Genomic DNA, 17443 nt, shown 5'->3' with positions numbered 1-17443 from the left:
TGAAGCAGCAGCCTCTCCATGGTCTTCATCACATGTGATGTCAGAGCAACAGGCCGAAAGTCATTCAGCTCACTAGGACGTGATACCTTTGGGACTGGGGTGATACAAGATGTTTTCCAAAGCCTCGGGACTCTCCCCTGTTCCAGGCTCAGGTTGAAGATGCGCTGTAGAGGACCCCCCAGCTCCGATGCACAGACCTTCAGCAGTCGTGGCGATACTCCATCTGGACCGGCTGCTTTGCTGGCATGAAGTCTCCTCAGCTCTCTGCTCACTTGCGCTGTAGTAATTATGGGTGGGAATGTGTCTCCTATGCTGGTATCAGCAGAAGGATGTGTGGAGGGTGCAGTACTCCGAGATGAGAGTGAGAGTGGGTTAGGGTGGTCAAACCTGTTAAAGAAGTTGTTCATTTGGTTTGCTCTCTCCACGTCTCTCTTGATGGTGGTACCCCGCTTTGAGCTGCAGCCAGTGATGATCTTCATCCCATCCCACACTTCCTTCATGTTGTTATTCTGCAACTTCTGCTCCAGCTTTCTCCTGTACTGCTCCTTCGCCGCCCTGAGCTGGACTCGGAGTTCCTTCTGCACGCACTTGAGCTCATGCTGATCACCGTCTTTAAAAGCCCTTTTCTTCTGGTTCAAAAGGCTCTTGATGTCACTTGTAATCCATGGACTGGTAGGCCATATACCACAATACAAAGAATGATAGACACTTGGAATAAGCGACCAAGTAGTGTGGTAGACAGTAAGACTTTAGGGACTTTCAAAACTCGACTTGATGTTTTTTTGGAACAAATACTGTAAGTGGATAGGACTGGCGAGCTTTGTTGGGCTGAATGGCCTGTTCTCGTCTAGAGTGTTGTAATGTTCTCATGTTCATCGAGGAGTCTTGGACAACCAAAACTGTGCCAGGGGTTTGTGGTTTTTCCCTCCTTGGACCAGTGTCGGTAGGTACTCACCATGGCTAACTGTGAGCACCCCACAAGCCTTGCTGTTTCAGAAATGCTTTGATCCAGTCGAACAGACATAATGATTCGGCCTTTATGAAAGTCATTCAGGTCTTTATACCTAACCATATCTCCTGCATTCAACATGTTGACTACAAGTACATAATATCAGCTTACTGCCTAGAACGGTGATTTTTTAGGGGGTCAATTTCAGAATTTAGGTATGTTAAACAATTTATAAAACGAAGGAACAGAAATTCGCTGTTAAAAATGATAGAAAAATATAAACAAATAATTTTTATTTTTTACAGAGACATTTATATATGTATCTAAATATAGAAGGGATGGTGAAGAACCCTTTAATTTATGATTTTAAAACCAGCTTGGGTTTTTCTACTTAGAAATCGTTTACCATTAAAATAATATACCATACTATTTTCCAAGGGCGGCATGGTGGCGCAGTGGGTAGCGCTGCTGCCTCGCAGTTGGGAGGCCTGGGGACCTGGGGTCGCTTCCCGGGTCCTCCCTGCGTGGAGTTTGCATGTTCTCCCCATGTCTGCGTGGGTTTCCTCCCAAAGACATGCAGGTTAGGTGGATTGGCGATTCTAAATTGGCCCTAGTGTGTGCTTGGTGTGTGGGTGTGTCTGTGTGTGTCCTGTGGTGGGTTGGCACCCTGCACCCTTGTGCCCTGTGTTGGCTGGGATTGGCTCCAGCAGACCCCCGTGACCCTGTGTTCGGATTCAGCGGGTTGGAAGATGGATGGATGGCCTATTTTCCAACCCGCTATATCCTAACACAGGGTCACAGGGGTCTGCTGGAGCCAATCCCAGCCAACACAGGGCACAAGGCAGGAAACAAATCCCCAGGTAGGGCACCAGCCCACCGCAGGGCACACACACCCACACTAGGGGCAATTTAGGATCACCAATGCACATAACCTGCATGTCTTTGGACTGTGGGAGGAAATTCACACAGACACGGGGAGAACATGCCAACTCTGTGCAGAGAGGACCCGGGAAGCGAACCCAGGTCTCCTTACTGCGAGGCAGTGGCGCCACCGTGCCGCCCTTAAAATAATAATAATTGTAACAATGATTATAAAATTTTGCAATATAACAAAAATATAAAACGATCAAGATATTACAGAAAAAGCTGTCATTAAAGTTATTTTATATTTATGAATATCACGTCTTTATATGTTTTCAAAACTGTATTTGCTGTATTATCATATTTTATTATTATATTGATTTTTTTGTCAGTACTTCAACTCTCCTTTCCCTCTTTTGTTTCCATGTTTTTTGGAATCTTGTTTAGACCAAATTATGACATTATGGGCTTCCTCCACGTGAGTAGGAGTTCACTTTTTGAATAGGTAATAATAAGAATTAGGTATATGTTACAGTGGGGGACATCATGATTTTAGAGAGGCCTAGGTGGGGCCTGACCAAAAAAAGGTTGGGAACCACTGGTCTAGAATATTCCTGACCTTGATGTGTGTCATTGTTACGAGTCAGTCAAAGTCACTCCTTTCACACGGGTGTGCTCAGAATGTTTTGACTTGTCGCTCTATTCTAATACTGTATTATATTTTGCCGCAATGAGAAAATGAACACCACTAGGACAGCTAGTTTGTGAAAGAATAACATTGGGTGGCTTAGGACTTGAGCAGAGCATGCTGGAGAGCTGAACATAAATGGAGAAAAACTAAACTGATTATCCACTATGAAATATTGAAGGTTAAAATAACAGAATACAACAACATAGTTCGTCTTGAGAAGCGCTGCTATTTCTCTAGAATTATAACTAACAATGCTAGTAATCCCAGAGTTTTATTCTCTACAATTGATCGTCTGCTAAATCCAGGTTACTCAATGGAATGCTTCCAAAATACTTTGTGAGGCTTTTGCTGTATTTTTTAATCAAAAAATTAATTATATTAGAAATAATATAGTACATCTCCCCAATACTGATCCTCTTAAACCATTATAAACAAATTAAATTCTTTCACCAGGATAGATTTACCTGATTTATATAAAATAATTTCTCAACTGAGACCCTCCACCTGCGTCCTTGACCCAATAACAACAATTGCTTTCAAAGAAGTATCAAAGAAGAAGTTTGACATTGTAAACTCGTCATTAGATACGGGGGTCTTCCCAGACTGTCTTAAGACTGGCTGTAGTTAAACCCCTGCTCAAGAAAAATAATCTTGAATGCTCTGCTTTTGAAAATTATATACCTATTTCTAACCTGCCTTTCTTAAGTAAAATTAAAAGTAAAAGGCAGTCATTACGCAGCTTAATGATCACTTGAATTAACATTCTGTTCTTGACAAGTTTCAGTCAGGTTTTAGAACAAATCACAGTACAGAAACTGCACTCGTTAAAGTAGTCAATGACTTGCAGGTCAATGCAGACAGAGGCCATTTATCTGTTCTCATCCTGTTAGATCTGAGTGCCGCATTTGACACCATTGATCACAATATTCTTAGAAATCGGCTTAGTCAGTGGGTGGGCCTCTCTGGCAGGGTCTTAAATTGGTTTGAGTCCTACCTGGCAGGTAGAAAATTCTTTGTAAGTTGTGGTAATTACAACTCAAAGACACATGATATCCAATATGGTGTTCCACAAGGCTCTATCCTGGGTCCGCTGCTCTTTTCGATTTACATGCTTCCATTAGGTCAGATTATCTCAGGGCATAACGTGAGCCACCACAGCTGAATTTATCAATAGCGCCTGATGACCCCGACTCTCTTGATTCACTGACACAATGTCTTACTTGTGTTTCTGAATGGCTGAGCAGTAATTTTCTCAAACTAAATAAGGAAAAAACAGAAATTTTAGTGATTGGCAATAATGGATATAATGAGGTTATTAGAAATAAACTTGATGCATTAGGAATAAAAGTCAAGACACAGGTAAAGAATTTAGGGGTAACTATTGACTCTGACCTGAATTTTAAATCACATATTAGTCAGATCACTAGGACAGCATTTTTTCACTTAAGAAATATAACAAAAGTTAGACCTCTTATAACATTGCAAGATGCTGATATTAGTTCACAATTTTGTTTTCAGTCAGCTAGATTATTGTAATGCACTCCTCTCAGGACCACCCAAAAAAAAAGACATCAATCGATTACAACGAGTGCAGAATGGAGCTGCTAGAATCTTAACTAGGAAAAGAAAATTCGAGCACATCACCCCAGTCCTAGCGTCACTACACTGGTTACCTGTGTCATTTAGAATTGACTTTAAAATACTGCTTATGGTGTACAAAGCCTTCAATAATCTGCTCCATCGTATATTTTGGAATGTCTTACACCTTACACTCCAAATCGTAACCTTAGATCTTCAAATGAGGGTCTGCTTAGAATTCCAAGAGCTAAACTTAAAAGAAGTGGTGAGGCGGCCTTCTGCTGTTATGCACCTAAAATCTGGAATCCGAGTTTACCGATAGAAATTCAGCAGGCTAATACAGTGGAGCACTTTAAAACACTGATAAAAACTCATTATTTGAACATGGCTTTCTCATAGCTTCATCTTAGTTTAATCCTGATGCTCTGTATATTCAATTAATTATCATTATTATTCATGGTGGCTCCTAAATCCGTACTAACCCCTAGTTTCTCTTCTGTTCTTTTTCCGGTTTTCTGTGGTGGCGATTTGCGCCACCACCACCTGATCAAAGCACTGTGATGTCCCTACATTGATGGATAAAAGGCCAGAAGTCAACATGACCGTCATCATCAAGTTCTTCCATGTGAACCATGAATACAATGAGGACTGATTGAGGTCATTGATGTTAGGTAGAATGCCTAGAGTGTGACCCGACAAATGGGCGATGGACAAATGCGCCCCGACAAATGCACGCCCGACAAATGTGCGATGACAAAACCGTGAAAATCAAAATATCTGTATCAACAAGCTGTGGAAAGCCTATTGACTGTGCTGACCCACTAATATGTAGCCAGGTATCATGTAATATATAGCAAAATGTTTTATTTCTCATATCTCATAATATTGACATCTAAATTAAGTTTTACAAACCATATTTAAGTAGAACTTTTTATGCTTTTATACTACTACTTTTTTTTTTTCAGAATTCACTGTTTTTAATCTTCTTTATTTATTTATCTGGTTTGTACAATGCTATATACTGTATACGCTGCCGTTCTTTATTATATTCTGTAAGTGCCTTGAGCATGGGAAAGGTGCTATATAAATAAAATTTATTATTATTATTATTACTAATTATCGCACATTTGTCGGCGCGCATTTGTCGACGCGATTTTGACATCACGATTTTGTCAGTGCGCATTTGTCAGCAAGCATTTGTCTATCGTGCATTTGTCGGTGAACCACCTAGAGGAGGCTTGGTGGTCTCGTGCCCTTGGAACCCCTGCAGATTTTATTTTTTTTTCTCCAGCCGTCCGGGATTTTATTTTTGTTTTTTCTGTCCTCCCTGGCCTTCGGACCTTACTTTTATTCTATGTTAATTAGTGTTGCCTAATTTTATTTTCTTATTTATTTTGTCTTTTTTCTCTTTCCTCATCATGTAAACCACTTTGAGCCTCATTGTTTGTATGTGAATGTGCTCTAGAAATAAATGGTGATGTTGTTGTTTAACATAACATCTCTCAAATCTTCCTAATCAAATTCAGGGCCATCAGGGGACCAGAACTTATCCTGGCAGCCCTGAATACCAGGTAGGAACCAAACCTGTAATGGGGCATCAGCTGATTGATGACAAACTAAAACTATAAAATCACATTTCCAGCCAGGAGAACACAAAGGACATCCTGGGCATTAACGCTTTGACCAGTCAACAGGAATATGAGCAGGGATTAAAAGGTCAAAGCTGTGCTTGTGTACAGGAACTCGCTGTATTCATCTTGTACCCCACAGTAATTACCTGTTGAAATGATCAATTAGAGTCAATTTGCAGTGCTTAGCAATTTAGTGGAAGGAAGATTTTTCTTTTTTAATAAATAAAGAGTTCCATGCTGCTAATGGAAGCAGCCTGTGATTTTGGACTTCAGCAGTAAACTAATGGGCATGAGATTTTAGCTTCTGTAATTTCACACTCATTCCAATTAAAAATCAGACAATGGCCTTTCATTGTTTTCCGTTATTGGCAAATGCAGGCTTCACGTGTGAGATACACACATACACCTGTGATGCCCAGTTTTGCCCACATATTGAGGTCAAGCACCTGCCCAGCACATTCTTATTGAATCCCAGGTGTCACCAACTGCTTTGGTGGCATTTCTCTGGAAAATTTATTAGCAGGGGCAACAGATCCTTTTAATGTTGCATATGTTGTTTCCTTTTTTATTTCAATTAAATAAATTCCGGCCTGCTGGTACACCATTCAAGGATAGCTCAAGAAACCTACAACCCTGAACTGGATTATGTGGGTTAAATAATGACCTTGTCGGGCTTTTCAGCTATGCTAGTGCCGCATTTGACACCATTGATCACAATATTCTTAGAAATCGCCTTAGTCAGTGGGTGGGCCTCTCTGGCAGGGTCTTAAATTGGTTTGAGTCCTACCTGGCAGGTAGAAAATTCTTTGAAAGTTGTGGTAATTATACTTCAAAGACACATGATATTCTATATGGTGGTCCACAAGGCTCTATCCTGGGTCCGCAGCTCTTTTCGATTTACATGCTTCCGTTAGGTCAGATTATCTCAGGGCATAACGTGAGCCACCACAGCTGTATTTATCAATAGCGCCTGATGACCCCGACTCTCTTGATTCACTGACACAATGTCTTACTTGTGTTTCTGAATGGCTGAGCAGTAATTGTCTCAAACTAAATAAGGAAAAAACAGAAATTTTAGTGATTGGCAATAATGGATATAATGAAGTTATTAGAAATAAACTTGATGCATTAGGAATAAAAGTCAAGACACAGGTAAAGAATTTAGGGGTAACTATTGACTCTGACCTGAATTTTAAATCACATATTATTCAGATCACTAGAACAGCATTTTTTCACTTAAGAAATATAACAAAAGTTAGACCTCTTATAACATTGCAAGATGCTGAGAAATTAGTTCACAATTTTGTTTTCAGTCAGCTAGATTATTGTAATGCACTACTCTCAGGACCACCCAAAAAAAGACATCAATGGATTACAATGAGTGCAGAATGGAGCTGCTAGAATCTTAGCAGATTATATGATGCATATTTATTTTTTTTTTATAACATTTTATTAAAATCAGATAACATTCCATACAAGTTTAACAAAGCTAGATTTCAAACAAATTGACGCCCACTCATGAGAAAGAGGGCTAGGTCATGTGGAACGAGCCTGGGACACAGACAGGCAGACATGTTATTTTGCACCACCACACGTTTATTTGCACTACTATTTACAAAGTCGCGTGCCACACAAACCCCAATCTCCCCCAAAGTCCAGGCCAACCACACTTTGCCTTCTTCGGACCGCCTCCTTCTCTCGTCCTGCTTCCACCCGACTCCAGCCTCGAATGAAGGGAGGGAGCCCCTTTTATCCATACCCGGATGTGCTCCAGGTGTGCACCGGCAATCTTCCACCCGACACGCCCCAGTGTGGCGGAAGTGCCGGCTGTCTCCCCGGAAGCACTCCGGGTGTTCCCTCTCTTCTTCCCCCCAGCACTTCCTGGTGTGACGGAAGTGCTGGGGTCCAGGGTCCATCAAGCATTGGGATGCCCCCTGGCGGTGACCACAGGCCCCTACAGGGTTTGAGCTTCTAAGCCTTGTACCCGTGGCCCCCAATACAACCAGGGCGGTCGCCCCCTCGTGGTCTGGAGGAGTCATGAGCCCTCCTCCTGTCTCCCCGGGCGTCCTGGCCAGGTAGAAATCCCAGCCGGGTGCCACAGTCAGCAGAGTAAAACTTTAATAATAGTAAATATATGTAGGTAAACAAAAGAATAAAAATAAATAGAATAAAAAAGAGGGGAGAGAATCCAATTTAAATGCTTATTCTAAAATGATCAGATCCTGCCAGGTTTTGAAAAAGATCCAGTAAATAGAATTTGATTTTTTACAATTTTAGATGATATATAACATCAGTTACCCACTGACTTAAAAGAGGAGAGTAAGGATTCTTTCATTTAAGCAAATGAAGTTTACGTGCCAATACTGAAGTAAAGGCAATCATACTTTGTTTGTCCTTTTCCACTTTAAGCCCCTCTGGCAGCCCACCAGACACAGCTGTTAGTGGATTAGGAGGTGATTGTGACCCCAAGGCTGTCTGAAAGGCATTTAAAAACTTTGGTCCAGAATGAAGTTAATTTGGTGCAGTCCCAAAACATGTGGCCCAGTGAGGCTGGAGCTCGATTGCAATGTTCACAGGCTGGATCTTGCTCTGGAAACATTTTGGACAAGTTTAAACGAGACAGATGTGCTCGCTATATAATTTCGAGTTGAATAATTGTATGCTTTGTTCATATGGAGTTCAAGTGGATTCTGTGCATTGCTACTTTCCACTCCGTTTCTGAGATGTTGAGTAAGAGATCCTTTTCCCACTATCCTCTTCGATCTTTGAAAGGGAGGGACTATAAAATGTGTTTTTATATTACGGAAGTGCTGTCTGAGTCCTCAAGACTGAGCAATATTTTTTCGGCATAGAGGTAGGTGAGAGGTGAGGAAAATTGGGCAGGTTCTTTTTAACAAAGTTTCTAATTTGAAGGTAGTGAAAGAAATGTGTAGCTGGAAAGTTCAACTTGGAGTGTAATCATTTGTACAATGTGAAGACGTTGTCTATGTACAGATCAAGTCAAGTCGGGAAGCATGCACCGGTACAGCGCGTTGTCGCACCCATTACATGACAAAACAGCTCGGGATCCCGGTTGGCAACTCCCACAATCCGGAAATGTCCCTCTATCTGCCACAGCCGGGTGTTACGTGGGTGACCCATTGGTCTGGTCCAGCCACTCAGGTCCCCAACAATGAGGATCTTAAGAGCCAGATCACCCTCAGGGAAACGCGCCACATGGCCGTAGTGCCGTAACTGACGTTCCCTCACAATGCAGGTCATGTGCCTCATTCGGGACTCTGCGAGCAACACAAAGTCCAACCAATGGCCTCCAAGGATTTTCCGGAGAGACACACATGAAGGAGTCCAGTCTTCGTCTCAGGTCACTGGATAGCGTCCATGTCTCACAAATGTATAGCAATACAGGAAGCACCAGTACTCTAAAGACTTATACCTTCGTCCTTTTGCATAGATATCAGGAGCGCCACACACCCCTTTCCAGTGACCTCATGACCCCCCATGCTCTCCCAATCCGTCTACTGACTTCATAGGAAGAGTCACCAGAGACATGAATGTCACTGCCGAGGTAAGTAAACCTCTTGATGAGGTCGACACTCTCTGAAGACAGACACACTGCTGATGGCCGAGCCCAAGAGCTCATTAAAGGTCTGGTGGCTCTTTGGTTTTATCAGGACACTCGCAAACCTAGACACTCTGACTCCTCACTCAGTCTCTTGAGTGCCCCGATCTGAGCCTCCATTGACTCCATGAAGATCACAGCATCGTCAGAAGTCAAGATCTGTGAATCTTTCTTCACCAACAGATGCCCCACAGCCGCTGGACCCCACCACCTTGCCCAACATCCAGTCCATACAAGCATTGAACAGAGTAGGAGCAGAACACACCGCTGATGGACCCTAGAATCAACTGGGTAAAATGGCAGTCTCGCCTCCACTCTGCACAGCACTCACAGTACCAGTGTACAGGCCGGCCATGATATCCAGCAACCTCGAGGGGATCTCGTGAACCTTCAAGATGTCCCACAGGGTAACTCGATCAACTGAGTCAAACGCTTTGCGAAAATCAACAAAGGCTGCAAAGAAACTCTGCAAATATCCATGAGAACCCTCAGTGCCAGGATGCGGTCGATGGTAGACATCTTAGGTGTAAAACCAGACTGTTCTAGTCGCTGGTAGGTGAGCAAGTGATCATGGATCCTATTGAGGATGACCCTAACAAGGACCTTACCTGGCACCGAGAGCAGTGCTATCCCCCTGTAGTTGTCACAATCCAGCTGATCACCCTTCCCTTTCCAGATAGAGACCACAAGTCCCGTTTTCCAGTCAGTTGGGATGATGCCAGTCTCCCAAATGGAAGCAAAGATTGCTTGCAATGCCAGGAGGACAGCCTTACCACCTGCCTGGAGAAGTTCACCCACAGATACCACAGATCCCTGCAGCCTTTCACCCCACTCAGCTGGTTCACCACCTGTGCCATCTCAGTGAGACTGGGTGGTTCACAGCTAATTGGAGGATCTGCCTCAAGAACCGCAGACCCAGAGATATCCAACGTCCAATGAGGATCAGCTTTGAACAACTGCTCAAAGTAGCCAGCCCAGCAGGTCACAACTGCAGTGTCATCCATAAGGACCGTTCCATCAGCCGCCCTGACTGCGACTCTCCGAGGAATAGATTTGGATGTGCGTAATGCTTCGATTCCTACGTAAGCAGGACGTGATCTCTAAGTGATCTGATTCCGAATGTTTTCCAGGCATTAAAAACTGCATATGTTTGAGAGAATGGAAAAAGGTGGCTCTCGTGTCGAGGCACCACAGATAAAAGCTTCTTTATCTTAAAAAACTTCCTACATTGGTTCCATATTCTGAGTGAGTGAAGCACTTTTGGGTTGTTAGTATATTGGCGATGACTTGTACTTATTGGGGCACAAGGCAAGGAATATAAAGAAGTGCTGCAGGATTTTATTTCCATTGTGGACCAAGCCTGTGTGCGTTCATCTATTTGTGTCCATGTCTAGGTTTTTATCACTGGTATATTCGCCACCCAGTAACAAAACTGAAAGTTAGGTAGAGCCATGCCACCTTCTTCTTTAGATCTTTGTAGGGTTGCCCTTTGGATACGTGGATGTTTTGAATTCCAGATAAATGAGGTTATAATTGAATCTAATTTCTTAAAAAATGACTTATTGTTGTATATTGGAATGTTTTGAAATAGAAAGAGATGTTTAGGAAGGATATTCATCTTGACAATGTTAATTCTTCCAGCTAAAGTGAGATGAAGGGTGGATGATGCATATTTCTTTAACAGGCTACTAGTGTTGGATCAGTACAAAACTTTACAGAAACCTCAGTACTGGCACCAAAGCAATTTTGAAGCAAATAATGAATACAGTAATCCCTCGCTATATCGCGCTTCGCCTTTTGCGGCTTCACTCCATCGCGGATTTTATATGTAAGCATATTTAAATATATATCGCAGATTTTTTGCTGGTTCGCGGATTTCTGCGGACAATGGATCTTTTAATTTCTTGTACATGCTTCTTCAGTTGGTTTGCCCAGTTGATTTCATACAAGGGACGCTATTGGCAGATGGCTGAGAAGCTACCCAGCTTACTTTTCTCCCTCTCTTGCGCTAAGTTTCTCTGATCCTGACGTAGGGGGATTGAGCAGGGGGGCTGTTCGCACACCTAGACGATAAGGACGCTCGTCTAAAAATGCTGAAAGATTATCTTCACGTTGCTACCTTCTGTGCAGCTGCTTCCTGAAGCGACATGTTGCACTGTGCTTCGCATACTTAAAAGCTCAAAGGGCACGTATTGATTTGTCACTGTTTGTTTTTATCTCTCTCTCTCTCTGCTCCTGACGGAGGGGGTGTGAGCTGCCGTCTTCAACAGCTTTGTACCGCGGTGCTTCACATACTTAAAAGCCAAACAGCCCTATTGATTTGTTTGCTTTCCTCTCTATCTTTCTGACATGCTCTGCTCCTGACTCGCACTCCTTTGAAGAGGAAGATATGTTTGCATTCTTTTAATTGTGAGACTGAACTGTCATCTCTGTCTTGTCATGGAGCACAGTTTAAACTTTTGAAAAATGTTTGTTTTCAGTGTTTGAATAACGTTCCTGTCTCTCTACAACCTCCTATGTTTCTGCGCAAATCTGTGACCCAAGCATGACAATATAAAAATAACCATATAAACATATGGTTTTTACTTCACGGATTTTCTTATTTCGCGGGTGGCTCTGGAACGCAACCCCCACGATGGAGGAGGGATTACTTTAACCCAAAAACCCTTCATCTTACTCCAGCATGCCTGGTGTGCTACACAACTGCTCGCCTCTTTGGTGTGCTGCGCCAACTTCTTACATCATCGATTCAGACTAGCAGAATTGATAAATTAGACACATCATTCGGATTCAAAAAGCAAAAAATGTGTAAGTCATCAGCATAACAAGTCAAGTTGGGGAGCATGCACTGGTACAGAGCGTTGCCGCACCCACTACACGTCGAAACAGCTCAGGATCCCGGTTGGCAACCCCCCAGGCAGACACGCGGTCCAGTCCAACCCTTCGGAAATGACCCTCTATCTGCCGCAGCCAAGTGTTACGTGGGTTACAAAACAGCTCGGGATCCCGTTTTGGCAACTCCCACCCTCCGGAAATGTCCCTCTATCTGCCACAGCCAGGTGCTACGTGAGTGACTCCTTGGTCTGGTCCAGCCACTCAGGTCCCCAACAATGAGGATCTTACGAGCCAGATCACCCTCGGGGAAACGCACCACATGGCCGTAGTGCCATAACTGATGCTCCCTCACAATGCAGGTCATGTGCCTCATTCGGGACTCTGCAAGCAACACAAAGTCCAACCAGTACCAAAGGAGTCCAGTCTTCGTCTCAGGTCACTGGATAGCGTCCATGTCTCACAACCATATAGTAAGACAGGAAGCACCCGGACTCTAAAGACTTGGACCTTCGTCCTTTTGCAGATATCGGGAGCGCCACACACCCCTTTCCAGCGATCTCATGACCCCCCATGCTCTCCCAATCCGTCTACTGACTTCATAGGAAGAGTCACCAGAGACATGAATGTCACTGCCAAGGTAAGTAAACCTCTCAACAAGATCAACACTCTCTCCGCAAACAGACACACTGCCGATGGCTGTGCCCAAGTGGTCATTAAAGGCTTGGATCTTATCAGCATAACAATGAAAATTAATATTACATTTTCGAAAGACATATTCAAGTGGAAGCACATATAAAGATAATAACATTGGACCTTAACTAGACCTTTGAGGACTCCACCATTAAGTACAGAAGAGTTCCAATGGTTACTACAAATGTTCTATTGGACAAATAAGAAGAAAGATGTTGCTTTGGGAATGATGTTGACAGGCTGTGGCCCCCTATGACCCAAAGCAGAACCTAGTAGTTCAATAATGGTTGGACTTCCCAGCCTATTAAGCTCTGGCCTTCCTGCTTTCCAGTTATTTAGTACGAAGTACATCATTAAAAAAGTCGCTCTTTAAAATGCTGTGTCCAAGGCAGTGTCACAATAATATTATTCCACACTAATGTCTGTCTAATTGGGGTTGCAGCCAGTGGAGGGCGCTGTCAACCATCTGCACATGCAGAAAAATAGAGAAGGTCCACGCTGAAGCATGCAGAATGGGGCGTGTCTAAATCTGGGTGGGGTTAAACATTTAACTCCACCTATAATTCATAGATGTCATATATTTGGGTTCTGCTAAGCTCAACAGGGAAGATGTGACCTACACAGATATGATAAAAGCTAGACATTTACTTAACTTGGTTTACTCAATAGTCGCTATTATTTGAGTCGGACAAGCACCACATAGCCCTAATCTTAACCATAATGCATGACAACTGCCATTACTAGCATGCAGAATGGGACCTATCAAACATTTATACGTTTAACTTGACCCATGTTTATTGAAGCTCCATTCCGCTAACAAAAACAAATACACTGGGATGGAGCAGAAATAAAAATATCAAGTAAAAAAATGTACACATGTCCTAACATTCAGGTGCGATCAAAGGCTCAGTTAGCAGGTTTGAAACGTAGTGCGTTTTTAACTTTTCTACAGTTTTGTTTATTGCGTAATTTTATAACAGTGAGTCATATTCAGAAATATATGTAGCCCCATAGAACGCATGGGTAGAAATAAAATAAATAAATTGTGGGAAAGATTTACAATTCGTGTGTATGTTTAATTAAAATGTTCCCTTGATTTATTTAATTCGTTTGCACGTTTTAATTAACAAGTTCCCTTGATTTAGTTTATTTTATTTAAAATGTTTCCTTTATTTAGTTCATTTGTTTGCATGCTTTAATTAAAATGTTCACTTGATTTAGTTCATTCTCTCAATTTATTTAATCTGTGACCACATTTTAATTAAAAACTCCCCTCAGTTTAGTTAATTCGTGCATACATTTCCAATAACATGTCCCCACGATTTAGGTAATTTGAGTGCATGTTTTAATTAACACATTCACTCAATTAGGCAGTTCCCTCAATTTTGTGAATTTGAGTGCATGTTTTAATTAAAGCGTTTCCATGGATTTAGTTAATTTGTGCGCATGTTTTAATTAAAACAGTCGCTCGATTTAGTCCACTCCCTGGATTTTGTTTATATTTTGTGCACATTTTAATTAAATGTCCCCTCAGTTTAGTTAATTCATGTACATGTTTTAATTTAGTTTTTAATTAACACATTCACTGGATTTTTGACAGTTCCCTCGATTTTGTGAATTTGTGTCCACGTTTTAACCAAAAACTCCCCTTAGTTTAGTTGATTTGTGTAAATATTTTTATTAACATGTTCCCACGATTTAGTTAATTTGTGCGCATGTTTTAATTAACACAGTCACTCGATTTAGTCAATTCCCTGGATTTTGTGAATTTGTGTGCACATTATAATTAAATGTCCCCTCAGTTTAGTTATTTCATGTACATGTTTTAATTAAACCGTTCCCATAATTTAGTTCATTTGTGTGCATGTTTTAATTAACACATTCACTCGATTTTAGACAGTTCTCTCGATTCTGTGAATTTGAGTGCACGTTTTAATTAAAAACTGCCCTCAGTTTAGTTGATTCGTGTAAATATTTTTATTAACATTTTCCCACGATTTAGTTAATTTGTATGCATGTTTTAATTAACATATTCACATCGATTTAAGACAGTTCCCTTGATTTTGTAGATTTGTGGCCACGTTTTAATTAAAAACGCCACTCAGTTTAGTTGATTTGTGTAAATATTTTTATTACCATGTTCCCACGATTTAGTTAATTTGTGCGCATGTTTTAATTAACACAGTCACACGATTTGGTCATTTCCCAGGATTTTGTGAATTTGTGTGCACATTATAATTAAATGTCCCCTCAGTTTAGTTAATTCATGTACATGTTTTAATTAAACCATTCCCATAATTTAGTTAATTTGTGTGCATGTTTTAATTAACACATTCACTTGATTTTAGACAGTTCTCTCGATTTTGTGAATTTGAGTGCACGTTTTAATTAAAAACTCCCCATAGTTTAGTTGATTTGTGTAAATATTTTTATTAACATTTTCCCACTATTTAGTTAATTTGTATGCATGTTTTAATTAACATATTCACATCGATTTTAGACAGTTCCCTCGATTTTGTGAATTTGTGTCTACATTTTAATTAAAAACGGCACTCAGTTTAGTTGATTTGTGTAAATATTTTTATTAACATTTTCCCATGATTTAGTTCATTTGTGTGCATGTTTTAATTAACACATTCACTCGATTTTAGACAGTTCCCTCGATTTTGTGAATTTGTGTCCACGTTTTAATTAAAAACTCCCCAGTTTACTTGATTCGTGTACACCTTTTTATTAACACATTCCCATGATTTAGTTAATTTGTTTGCATGTTTTAATTAACACAGTCACTCCATTTAGTCCATTCCCTGGATTGTGTGAATTTGTGCACACATTTTAATTAAAACATCCCCCCCGTTTAGTTAATTTGTACACGTTTTAATTACAGAGTTCCAAAGATTTTTTTATTTGTGTGCATGTTTTAATTAAAACATTTTCTTGATTTAGTTAATTCATGTGCATGTTTTAATTAAAGCATCCTCTCTATTAAGTTAATGTGTGTGCCCGCGCTCTGCATTGCACTGTTGTGCTTGTTGTTGTAAATAGACAGTCTAATAGATAAAGACACCACGATGAAGCTATTTTTTGATTCAAGAATGAGTTGCGACAGCATTGTAGCGACTTTTGTCTTGCGGTTCATCATTCTGAGCAAGTGGCGGCTGCAAAGGAACCTAAGGGCTAATGGGCTCTGCCAACGACACCATACTAGCAATTAAAGAAGTTACTCACTATATTGCCGATCAGCTGCAAGGTGCCAGAAGACTGAATGGCTATCTTTGGATGTACACAAAGTGTATGGAGCCACTTCAGGACCATTTTTAGTACAGTAGACTTCAGCCATTAGATGTGAACCTGATTCTGTGCATTAGATCTCCAAAGGGTTTCCCTCTAAAGTTGTCTCCCATGGTTCCCTGATGAACTGTAGCACTCATTTTGTAGACGATTTGGACAACATACCCCAAGCCGCAGTTCACAGTACAGTCCATAGGTAAAGTTATTGTTATGTTAAATTGCCTCCATCATGAAGAGTGTTTTGGCTTAGGGGTGAGTTTCCTAAAGCATCATTGTGAACTGATCACCTTAGCCATTACAGAGAGAGTGGTCAAAGTGATGTTATGGTGATCTTTGTGTTGTGTTGCTTGTGACACCTCTTTAGGCCTTATGTTGAGTGACAACAGGAACAGATTCCAAATGAGTAAGTACCGAGTTACTTTTCACATGTCAATTGACAATTCTTCTGCTTTTGCCATATTTTAGAATACTACAACAACAAGCACAGCAGGGCTATGAAGGGCGCAGGTGCATTTGTTACTTAAATTGTGGGAACATCTCTCTGTAATAATAAAAAAATCCTGGGGTGAGACGTGACTTTCATGTACCGCGAGATGAGACTTTGAGCCAAGAGCCTTAACCAGGCCCAGGGCCGGAAATAAAAGACAAAGAGTAGATGACAAAGTAGAATGTCGTAAAGAATTCAAAAACAGCGTGATACACATGCAGAGCAGGTATAATGGAAGTACTAAAATTCAAAAGTCTCAGAAAAATGATAGTAAAGATCACATTAGCGCAAACAAACAGAAATTATTACTCAATGAAATAACGGAACAGCAAAAATAGATTGAATATATTGTTCGGATTTAGAGTTTAAGTCGGAGACTTGTAGATCGTATAATTACAATACAATACAATTTATTTTTGTCTAGCCCAAAATCACACAAGACGTGCCGCAATGGGCTTTAACAGGCCCTGCCTCTTGACAGCCCCCCAGCCTTGACTCTCTAAGAAGACAAAGAAAAACTCCCAAAAAAACCCTAGTAGGGAAAAATGGAAGAAACCTCGGGAAAGACAGTTCAAAGAGAGACCCCTTTCCAGGTAGGTTGGGCGTGCAGTGGGTGTCAAAAGAAGGGGGTCAATACAATACAATACAATACACAGAACAGAACAAATCCTCAATACAGTATAAAAATAAAAATTTTGGAAGTACGGAGCAGAATTTAACAGTAGATGATATCACATAAGAAGATTTGGATATATTTAGAGTCCTGGAGACCTCATCCATCAAGCTGCCTCCCTGATTTGGCCATTCCATG

At 41.2% G+C, this 17443-nt stretch overlaps 1 protein-coding gene across 1 annotated transcript in view; it reads right to left on the bottom strand.

The window, feature by feature from the left end:
• rps28 (ribosomal protein S28) overlaps positions 1-17443 on the bottom strand; it is an 892132-nt gene that overhangs the window by 139808 nt on the left and 734881 nt on the right. The window lies entirely within an intron of this gene.

Source organism: Erpetoichthys calabaricus, chromosome 12, assembly GCF_900747795.2.
Source record: "Erpetoichthys calabaricus chromosome 12, fErpCal1.3, whole genome shotgun sequence".
NCBI lineage: Eukaryota > Metazoa > Chordata > Cladistia > Polypteriformes > Polypteridae > Erpetoichthys > Erpetoichthys calabaricus.
Note: the sequence above shows the minus strand (reverse complement) of the source record. Positions and strands in the feature narration are given on the sequence as shown.